Genomic DNA, 11,208 nt, shown 5'->3' on the forward strand with positions numbered 1-11,208 from the left:
AAGAACAAAGATTACATGGGGAAGTAGGAATTGCAGGCACTCGAGGTAGGCGAGGTACAATGGGTGCAGGTTACAGGCAGTGCGGGAGGCGGGTCACAGAGGGTGGGCACCTCTGGGACCGGACTGTTTCAGCAACAAGGTGGTTAATCTCCATGACGGTAGGCAGTTCGCAGAAAAGGAGAGTGGATCGCAATGTGCTTTCTCTAATCAGAACAGAACAATCACAGTTAACAGAGCATGATTAGTATTTCCTATAACCATAGCTACTCCTCACTATTCTATTTCTGCCCCTAACATTAGCGGTTCACTTTGCTGCCAAAAAGACATTGATTTTATTCACGGAGACACACAAATATCATAAGCAATACTGTCAAATGCCCTAGCCTCATTGCTCTGGCTGCAGACCCTTACAGGAGCGCAATCTCAAACTGACCTCTGCATCGCCTGGACAGTGTGGCTCAGTGGTTGAGCATCTACCTATGAACCATGAAGGTCACAAGTCAGGGCACATGCCCAGGTTGCAGGCTTAATCCCCAGTGGGGGCCATGTGGGAGGCATGTGATTGATGATTCTCATCATTGATGTTTCTATCCCTCTCCCTCTCTGAAATCAATAAAGATATATATATTTTTAAAAACTGACCTCTGCATCTAGCACAGGGCCCATTAGCAGACACTCAAAAATATCTGTGAAAGGTATGCTTCAGGTGCCAAAGTGCTCCACCAAATTACAGGGAATTTCTGACTTTCCTCCATGAGTTCCGATCACATGACCTTTTCCCAGGCATGGGGAAATTGCTTTTCACGGGACACAGGCCTCGCATCCACTTCTCTATGCTTCTCAGTTTTCTGAGGTCTGTTCTCCGTATCTTCTCTGAAACCCGTCAGATAATCCTCCCACAGGTTCTAATGTGCAGACAGGCCACGCAGGCATTGCTCCTACGGAGGCTGGAGGACGATGTTACAGGAGACAGTAAACCTCAAGACAAGCGACACCAAGGACAAAGATCACTTCCTAATAACAAAAGGGTTGGCTCAGCACAAAGACCTGCCAATATTAAGTCTGCGCCTAATTCAGAGCTTCTAAGTTCATGAAATAAAAACTGACAGACCTGCCCTAACCGGTTTGGCTCAGTGGATGGGGCGTCGGCCTGCAGACTGAAGGGACCCGGGTTCGATTCCAGTCAAGGGCATGTGCCTTGGTTGCGGGCACATCCCCAGTGGGGGGTGTACGGGAGGCGGCTGATCAGTGTTTCTCTCTCATCGATGTTGCTAACTCTCTATCCCTCTCCCTTCCTCTCTCTAAAAAGTCAATAAAATATATTTAAAAACAAAAAACAAAACTGACAGACCTAAGAGGAAAAACAGATAAATAAATTCGCAATTCTAGTTTGATACAAGTAGACAGAAAATTAGTCAGTATATTAAAGACCTGAAAAACAGTATTAGTGAAATACATTTGAGACCTAAATGTAAAAACATTACACAAGTCCCACAAGAAACAGGAGTTACAGTGGGGCCTTGACTTACGAGTTTAATTCGTTCCGAGACCGAGCTCGTTAAGGAGCCCGTTAACTCAAATTACTCTATCAACTCAATGCAAAAAATCGGCCGAGAAACAGCTGGTATCTCAAAAAACTCGTTAGTCGGGACACTCATAAGTCAAGGCCCCACTGTAATTTCTTTAGAAATGTGAGTACGTGTGGGTTAAAAAACATTTGCAAGGCAAAAAACATAAGCATATCGTAAAACAAATGAGAAACAAAATATAAAATGATGAGATCAAAAGCATAACAGGACAATGGACAACATTCGCTAAAAGATGGTCCACCAAAAATAGTACCTTCAACCAAAGAAAAGATTGTTGTGCTCAACCCTAGTAAGAGAAAGTCAGCTAAAACAGTGCTGATGCTGCCCTAGCCCAGCGGTCAGCAAACTCATTAGTCAACAGAGCCAAATATCAACGCCACTTCTTCAAAATAGACCCTCTCAGGCCGAAAACCGACTCCTGCACATGAGCCACGAAGTTTCAATCGCACTGTACACGCGCCCACACATGGTATTTTGTGGAAGAGCCACACTCAAGGGGCCAAAGAGCCGCATGTGGCTCTCGAGCCGCAGTTTGCCGACCATGGCCCTAGCCGGTTTGGGTTAGTGAATAGAATGTCGGCCTGTGGACTGAAGGGTCCCAGATTTGATTCCGGTCAAGGGCACATGCCAGGTTACGGCTCACCCTCCAGTGGGGAGCATGTGGGAGGCAGCCAATCCATGATTCTCATCATTGATGTTTCTATTTCTCCCTCTCCCTCTCTGAAATCAATAAAAATATATTAAAACAAAAACACTGATGGAAGGATCTGGAGAGGATTATGATAAGCAAAATAAGCCAGTCAGGCCCTGGCCGGTTTGGCTCAGTGGATAGAGCAGCAGCCTGCCGACTGAAGGGTCCCAGGTTCGATTCTGGTCAAAGGCACATACCTCAGTTGCAGGCTCCTGGCCCTAATAGAATGTCGGCCTGTGGACTGAAGGGTCCCAGATTTGATTCCGGTCAAGGGCACATGCCAGGTTACGGCTCACCCTCCAGTGGGGAGCATGTGGGAGGCAGCCAATCCATGATTCTCATCATTGATGTTTCTATTTCTCCCTCTCCCTCTCTGAAATCAATAAAAATATATTAAAACAAAAACACTGATGGAAGGATCTGGAGAGGATTATGATAAGCAAAATAAGCCAGTCAGGCCCTGGCCGGTTTGGCTCAGTGGATAGAGCAGCAGCCTGCCGACTGAAGGGTCCCAGGTTCGATTCTGGTCAAAGGCACATACCTCAGTTGCAGGCTCCTGGCCCTGGTTGGCAGCATGCAGGAGGCAACTGATCAATGTGTCTGTCTCACATTGGTGTTTCTGTCTCTCCCTCTCCCTTCCACTCTCTCTTAAAAAAGGTTGGGGGTGGCCCTAACCAGTTTGGCTCAGTGGATAGAGCGTTGGCCTGTGGACTGAAAGGTCCCAGGTTCGAATCCGGTCAAGGGCATGTACCTTGGTTGTGGGCACATCCCCAGTGGGGAGTGTGCAGGAGGCAGCTGATCGATGTTTCTAACTATCCCTCTCTCTTCCTCTCTGTAAAAAATCAATAAAATATATTTTTTTTAAAAAAGGTTGGGGGTGGGGAATGTCCTCAAGTGACGATTAAATAAATGAATAAATAAATAAAAAGAAACTATATAAAAAAACAAAACCTTGTATCAAAATAAGCCAGTCAGAGAAAGACAAGTATCACATGATCTCACCCATGTGGAGCCTAATGAACAAAATTGAACAAAATAAACAGACATGGAAGCATGGAACAGATTGATGAATCTCAGAGGGGGATAGGGGTGGTAGGGAGAGGTTAACCAAAGAACTTACATGCATAACCCATGGACACAGACAGTGCAGTGAAGGCTTGGGGACAGGATCAGGGTGGAGAAGGTCAATGGAGAGGAGGAAAGGGGGACATCTGTAATGCTTTCAATAATAAAGGTAAATTAAAAAACAAAAAGAACCTTAGCCACTGGTGGCTCAGTGGTTAGAGCATTGGCCCAAGGACTGGAGGGTCTCGGGTTCAATTCTGGTCAAGGGCATATACCTCAGTTGCAGGCTCGAGCCCCAGAGCTGATTGGAGCTCATGTGGGAGGCAACCAACTGATGTTTCTGTGTCTCCTCCTCTCATCCGTTCTAAAAATCAATGGAAAAAAAGATCCTAGGGTGAGGATTAACAAAAACAAACAAAAAACCCCACTGAGAGACACTATTTCTCAACCATCATTTCATCTAGACTCTCAGATTGTCAGAAACCCAAAAGTGACCGCACACTCAGCATGGCTGTGAATTATCAGACACCCTCATATATTGCTGATGGCAATGCAAAATTGTGCAGCCCATGCAGGGGAATCTAACGGTATATAGGCAAATCAATTTTCAGGAAACCACCTTAAAGGGGCAATGTGAGGGAGAAGAAAAAACAATTCAGTTCTCACTGGAAATAGCCATCTCCAGGCATTGGCCTCTTACATACTTCGACTGCCGTGTCTTCCATCCAGGCCCGGCTAAGCTCGTGTCTTCCCCCCGGGGCTTCTACAGTGCTCATGGCAAGTCCTGGGGTCCAACGTCCTTCTGGCTGCTACGGCGTCTTTACAAAGAAGCCTTCGGCCCAGGTTTGCCATGTTGTTCCCTATCATTTTTGAAAGATGTTTTACTTTTTTAAAGACAATTTTGCTTACTGAGGTATAATTGACAAAGTTGCTAATGTCAAAATGTGCAGGCCGTGGCTTGATACTTGTGTACATGGTGACTGGTTGCCCCATCCAGATAGTCAACACCTCCATCCTCCGTGTCTATCTGTTGTGTATCTGTGTGGCGAGAAGTTGTAAGCTCCACTCTCTTGGCAAAGTCCAGTTATACAAGATCACAGCCTTCTCAATGACGGGCACACGTTTTACATAGGTCCTCAGACCTGGTTCACTTTATAGCTGAAAGCCTGTACCCTTTTACTAACCTCCCCCATTTCCCACTCCCCAGCTGCTGGCAACTTTCCTATGCTGTTTCTATGTTTGCGTTTTCCCCCACTTAGAGAAATGCCCTCAAGCTCCATCCATTTTGCACAATTGGCAGGATTTTCTTTTTCCTCGTGGCTGCATAATATTCCATTGTATGTAATACATATTTTTATCCTGTCATCTGCCATTTTTGTATATTGGCTGTTGTGAATAATGCTGCAAGGGCATGGGATATGGATAGCTCTTTGATACCCTCTTCTCCTTCCATTTTCCTTGGATGTATGTCCAGAAGTGGGGTTGCTGGATCATGTGATGGCTGTAGTCTTTATTTTTTGAGGAACCTCCATACTGTTCCCATAGTGGCTGCACCCTGGGGGCCGGGGATGGGAGTGGACACCTGGGCGGAAGCCTGCAGATGCTGCCCCTGCAGCCTCAGTGCCCGGACCTCCGTGTGTGCAGGCGGCCATGCTCCCTCCCAGGGGCTGCACCCTCCCCACCTCCTCTCCTGGCTCCCGGGCTGGCTGGCATCTAATGGGCTGTGCTGGGTGTGAGTAAATTATACTCAAAATTCTACTTACATGCATGTGCACACATGTTTTCCTGGGAATCTGTGGCTTTCCTTCATGTGTTTAGTCTCTGACTAATAGTAGTTCTGAAACACCGGGTCCTCTCCCTCGAAGCCTCGGCCTCGCCCTGACACACTGCACTCACATGATGAAGCAGAATCGAACTCCTTTTCTCTCCCAATGACTTGGGGAGAGTGTACTTCCAGACCCAAACAACTTCCCCCACATGCCATCTGACCCCTGGACAGACTAGCCCGCTCCCTCCGCTAATCTCATTTGTTCTCCGACGCCAATTAGCCCCTCAGTGCATCACCCCAGGAATATCCAACGTGCCACCCTTGGCCACCAGTCTCCACCCGCGCCACCCGACTGTCACTCTGCCCCTGCTGGGGGCACCGCCAGCTGCTCGCCCTCTGATTCTCCTTTCGTGGAGGCCGGTCACCCAGTCACCTGGCTGGGGGGTGAGGCCTCAGGCACACGGGGAGGGAGGGCTCCATTCTAAGGCCCACCCCACAATGCATCCCAGAGTCAGGGCTCCTGCACCTCACACCCTGGGTCCTCCTGCCTCACCTCAGTCCCAGCACTCACACACCAGTGCATCCCTGGCCACCCAGGCGAGGGAGGGATAGACATCCATTACTATGGGCTGTTAGAGAAGATGAGAAGTCCTTGCAGAAAGTAGGGTGGCAAGGGTGGTAGTTTGGTGACAGGAAGAGAAACAAGGTCAGATATGGGTCTGAGATGCAAGCTGGGAGCTAAGTGAAGCTAAAGGCGTAGAACACGGACAGCTGGCACAATGGCATGTGCTGGGAGCCAGCCCTGCTCTTCCTGGGCACTGGGAGCTGGCTGGGCAAAACAACTGAACTGCCTTTAGCTCAGTCTTATTTTCACAGAATCACCGTGGAAAGTTCCAGTGTGAGGAGAAGCGAGAAGACCTCCATAGAACTACCGTGTGTGTGAGCTTTGCCAAAGTCTGGGAGGGCTTCTTGGGGCGCATGGGACTTCCGGAGGTGGGCCAGCAGGGACGCAGAGGTCCTGCGCGCCTGCACCTGCTGTGTCACGGCGGGGAGGGTGTAGCTGCACAAATCAGGATAGCGATCGAATTCAACAAAATGAGCCACTTGCATTGGAGTCACGTTTTGTAGGTTACGAAGTCCTTTGACCTTGTCATTTTAATTCTGTATTTTCTCTGTGTCTCTGCCCATTGCCATTCCCCGGTCCTAAAAATTCCTTTCCCCTTCCAGCCTGCTGGTTGAGACCTATTTTTTTAAAAATATATTTTTATTGATTTCAGAGAGGAAGGGAGAGGGAGAGAGAGATAGAAACATCGATGATGAGAGAGAATCATTGATTGGCTGCCTCCTGCATGCCCCCCACTGGGGATCGAGCCCGTAACCCGGACATGTGCCCTTGACCAGAATTGAACCCTGGGACCTTTCAGTCCCCAGGCTGATGCTCTATCCACTGAGCCAAACCAGCTAGGGCTGGACATTATCTTTTAATTTTTACTTGATTGTGCCCTTGGGAGTTAGGAATCCTTACCTTGGGCTCCTAATCCCTACGCGGTGGGGCGTCTGTATAAATCAGAGCTGCGGTAGAAATAGAAGGGGGAGGGACATGATGTTTATTTAACAGCTACTCTGTGACCACATGTCTGCATGTTTTCATGACCACCCTACATGCCAGGTATCATGTAGCAGTTGAAGAAACTGAGGCATATACAAATTAATAAACTAGCCAAAGAAAAAGAGAAACTTGCCAAAGGTTATAAAGTTTAGTCTCAATGCAAAAATGTACACCTTACTTTTCTGCATAGACCTTATCTTCTCTCCACTAGGTCAGTAGTTCTCAAACTTCCAGGGCCTTGTCACCTCCGCCCCCGCCCCCCGCCCCCCGCAGAATTCCCATTCACTGGTTCCGGGTGTGGGACTCGAGGACTGGCATTCCCCATGTTGCTGGTGCCAATGTCGGAGACGGACCAGATGCCTGACCACATCTGAGAGCGATTAAGACCCCAGGGCCAGGTGTGAAGCACTTTAATGTCACCTGGTCATCCTTCCAGAGCAGGCTGATTGACAAAAGGCACCAAGCAGTCGCTTTGTGAAGTATGTGACTGTCTAAACACGATGCTGTGCATCCGACTAATACAAACTAATGTTGAATGTCAACTGTAATTGAAAGGGAATACTTTTTTTTAAAGGCAGAAAGTAGTTAGAAAGGCAATACAGAGAACTGAAATGCTTCAGAGACATGCTGAGGTGTAAGAACATATTTTCTGCTGGGAAATGTGGTAAGAAATTAAAGAATTAGTCACGGTGGGAAGCACCTGGGGGAGAACTTTCATGTAATGATCCTTGTCTAGCTGGGAACTCTAGCTACGCTGGAGAGAAGAGGGAAGGTGGGGACCGTCAACAGCTGTGTCTCTACCTTGGCTACAGCACAGCTGCACACTCATGCTGACTCCATCTCTGTGTGAACAAGGCAAGAACTTGATCAGGCTGAAATCTGATACAATAGATGATCACAGATATCGAGAAAATGTGTTTCCTTGAATCTGTTCAAACTCTGGATTTTATTGAAAACCTTCCCCTCCTGCCCTCCCCCCTTTGAGGGAGGGGGAGGAGGACAGAAAACAAAATCACTTAATTCAGAATCCGCATTGTAATTGCTACGGTAGGCTCAGACGTGACTTGAACATCTTTTTTAAAAATATATATTTTATTGCCCTAACCGGTTTGGCTCAGTAGATAGAGCGTCGGCCTGCGGACTGAAAGGTCCCAGGTTCGATTCCGGTCAAGGGCATGTACCTTGGTTGCGGGCACATCCCCAGTAGGGAGTGTGCAGGAGGCAGCTGATTAATGTTTCTCTCTCATCGATGTTTCTAACTCTCTATCCCTCTCCCTTCCTCTCTGTAAAAAAAATCAATAAAATATATTTTAAATATATATATATATATTTATTGATTTCGGAGAGGGAGAGAGAGATAGAAACATCAATGATGAGAGTGAATCATTGACCGGCTGCCTCCTACTGGGGATCAAGCCCACAACCCTGGCATGTGCCCTTGACTGGAATCAAACCCAGGACCCTTCAGTCCGTAGGCCAATGCTCTATCCACTGAGCCAAACCAGCTAGGGCTAGGCACATTTAAAGCCCATTGTGACATCTTTAATATGGTGCTGCCCTTGTATTTGTTAAGCCAATTTTTACCACCCAATTTATTTATTTGGCTTTATAGCTTTTGAATATCAATGAAATAATTTAAAAGTGTGTAACAAGTCTTTTATGCTTTGGCCAAAAATACTTAAGCTATATTTAGAAGTGAATTTGTGTGTATTTGTGTTCCATTAAAACACTGCACTAGGACCCTTCCACAGATATTACTACTAAACAGTGCAAAGGTGTGTAATGAGTTAGCTTAGTTAATGAGTTGGTTCAACTAGTTTGGAGACAGTGACTTAGAATGCCAGGAAAGCAGAGTAGCAGCAGCATCAATATGATCTAGGGCAGCGGCCGCCAACCTTTCGGACCTCACGGACCACCGGCTGGCGACTGCTGATCAGGGAACACCTTTCCCTCCAGAGAGGGAAGTGGACTTGGCTTGGGACTTTCTCACCTCTTCCACGTTTGTTCACTTATTCCTTCCTTCAGTCACGTGACACGGATCTGCTGCTTCCTGCTTGCCCCTCCTTGTGCTCAGTGGCCCTTGGGAATCTACAAATTGACACATGGTGTCTCTTCATTCATTCAAGAAATATTTATTAAGGTCCTACTTTGTGCCAAAAGGTGCTGGGGATATAGTAATGAAATACAAACAAACAAAAAGCAAGAAATGTATCAGCCTGTTTAAGCCACATAAAACTAACAAAAGCAAAAGGTTGAAACAAGTGTTGTAACCAAATGGCTAGATGGCTAGAGGGAGCAGTAGATGGCTAGTGTGGAAAAGCAAGCACAGGACAATGTGAACCATAGAATCTAGGTGGTATTTACTGTAAACTCTTCCAACTCTGTTTGAAAATTTATGAGATAAAATATTGTGGGAAAAGTGATAGGAATGATAAGGAAGGTGGGTTTTGGGGCGAAGTTCACGGAGGACATGGCATTGTTTTATCTAGCTCTTCTTCCTCTCAGCTACTTAATATCCCCTTAGCTGTGGGTCAGTCAGGTTCAAAATTCCCGCAGGCAGATCCTGGACTTTAAACACCTCTGCAGAAGTCCTTGAAGACTGTCAGATGTCTAGTGGAGGAAAGACTGGGGAGAAGAGGCTGACTCAAATGAGCACAAACGCACTCCACTCACCCCACAGACATTTGGGACGGCACCTCCTTCTCGTTAACCTCAAGAATGGAAAGAACATTTATGTTTTCTAATACCCTTGATTTTCTTTAGTATTTTTCCCCAAAAATGTTTTTGAATTTAAGGAAATGTATTGTTTTAAAAGAGGATGCTATTGACTTAAGTCCTCTTAGACTGTAGGACCCTATCAGCTCATTGGTTCGATCCCAGAATCACTGGGGCAGAGGCTGGAAATTACTTGTGTAGGCTGTCCCCGTGGCCCCAACAAAAGTTCCCTTTCCAGTTTGAGGGGAGGGCGGGGGAGCCACATGCTAACCTGACCAGCTCAGGGAGGCCTGCGTGGGGGTCTTGCAAACTCAGAGACCTAAAGTCACCACAAAGGATGGTCTGAAATTAAACTTTAACTAAAAGCAGTTATGGTGGGCAGTTACAGCCTAGGCAGGTATCTTCCCTGAAAAGGTCAACCTTTACCTTAACTAAGCCTATTGTCTTTTTGCACCTGTGATAACATACCCTTGAAATGTCTGGGTAACTTGTAAGTACTCTTTTTCCAGACCCCTCAGGGCACAACCTAATGTGCTTGGACACCAGGACAGAGACCACAAATTCCTTCATTGTCATTGTTATCATGTTAACTAGAGGCCCCGTGCATGAATTCGATGGGGCCCAATCGGGCTGGGCCGGTGAAGGGGAGGGGCCACAGGAGGTTGGGGCCACAGTTATCGTCATAGTGACTGGTCACTTGCCTTTTATAAATATAGATTGTTGATAGTTAACTATCCTGCACCCACCTAAGTATGTGTCTATCATTTTACTTTTTCTCCAATCCCAGGGGTTTCCCCCACTTTGCTGTCTCCTGCCTTTCTAATCTATAAAATAGATTGAAAAAACCCGCCATTTTCTGGAGCATTCTCTCAATTCATTGAGGTTCTGCTTCCCAGCAGTTGTCCACAGTTTGGCTCAAATAAACTTACAAAAGTTCTTTACATGTTTGAATGTTTTTATGTTAACAAGTTTCAGCCTTTTTCTCTTCAAACACTTACATATGGTCTAGAGCCAGCGGTCGCCAACCTTTCGGACCTCACGGACCACCAGTGGTCTTCGGACTACCGGTTGGCGACCGCTGGAAACTGTGCCAGGCACTATTGTCAGAACTTCAAATATAACAACTCACTTACAGCTCACAGCAGTCCTGGGATGTACCCGCAGCATTGCTCCCATCCAGCAGATCACGAGGCTGGAGACGGACTGCTCCCAAACGCAGAAACCTGCCTCCGGAGGTGCAGGCTGCGGCGAACTGCCTTTCTCGCCCGGAAGGCCCATCTCTGAAAAAACAGTTCAGTTAAAGCTATTAATGGTCAGCAGGGCATTAATTATTATATTAATGTTCGCGCTAACCATGACTCCGCAGGAACTTCGGATTTCAAACTGTGGTTTGAAAGGGCGCTGCTGTTAGGAGGGACCGTACCCTTCTCCATGGAGTCGCTGGTTAAGGAGGATGGTGTTTGGGGGTTTCCGAGAGAGGAAATGTTTCAAACTAGGGGCTGACGTTATTTTGGTCAACGGGAGGGGAAAGAACATTCTAATTTTTGGAAAGCGCGTTTTGAGCCTGGATAAAATGACATTAACTCTTTGATCATCTTAATTTTCCAAGCTTGTTCTAATTTCGCTCCCAAACCTTGGGGCACTCCCTCCAGGATCTGGCCCCCCCCTTTCAGCCTTTTATCCCTTTGCAAAGAGGTGGCGGCATTTCTAATTAAAGGCCCAGGTCGCGGGGGAAGGGTTAGCCGCGGGGACTGGAAGGCGGTCGGCTCGC

At 47.0% G+C, this 11,208-nt stretch overlaps 1 long non-coding RNA gene across 3 annotated transcripts; it reads right to left on the reverse strand.

The window, feature by feature from the left end:
- On the reverse strand, positions 1-11,174 carry LOC102253944. Of its 3 annotated transcripts, none has more exons than XR_314402.2 (3): positions 10,791-11,174; positions 10,571-10,717; positions 1-203 (listed from the first exon to the last, which is right to left on the reverse strand). It is a non-coding gene; the product is annotated as an uncharacterized LOC102253944 (long non-coding RNA). The 3 variants fall into 3 exon arrangements; XR_001359496.1 differs by adding an exon at positions 6,639-6,685 and having other exon boundaries at positions 10,571-11,174; XR_001359495.1 differs by adding an exon at positions 8,713-8,810 and having other exon boundaries at positions 10,571-11,174.
- Positions 11,175-11,208: the final 34 nt, after the last annotated feature.

This window comes from Myotis brandtii, unplaced genomic scaffold (assembly GCF_000412655.1).
Source record: "Myotis brandtii unplaced genomic scaffold, ASM41265v1 scaffold64, whole genome shotgun sequence".
NCBI classification, from domain to species: domain Eukaryota; kingdom Metazoa; phylum Chordata; class Mammalia; order Chiroptera; family Vespertilionidae; genus Myotis; species Myotis brandtii.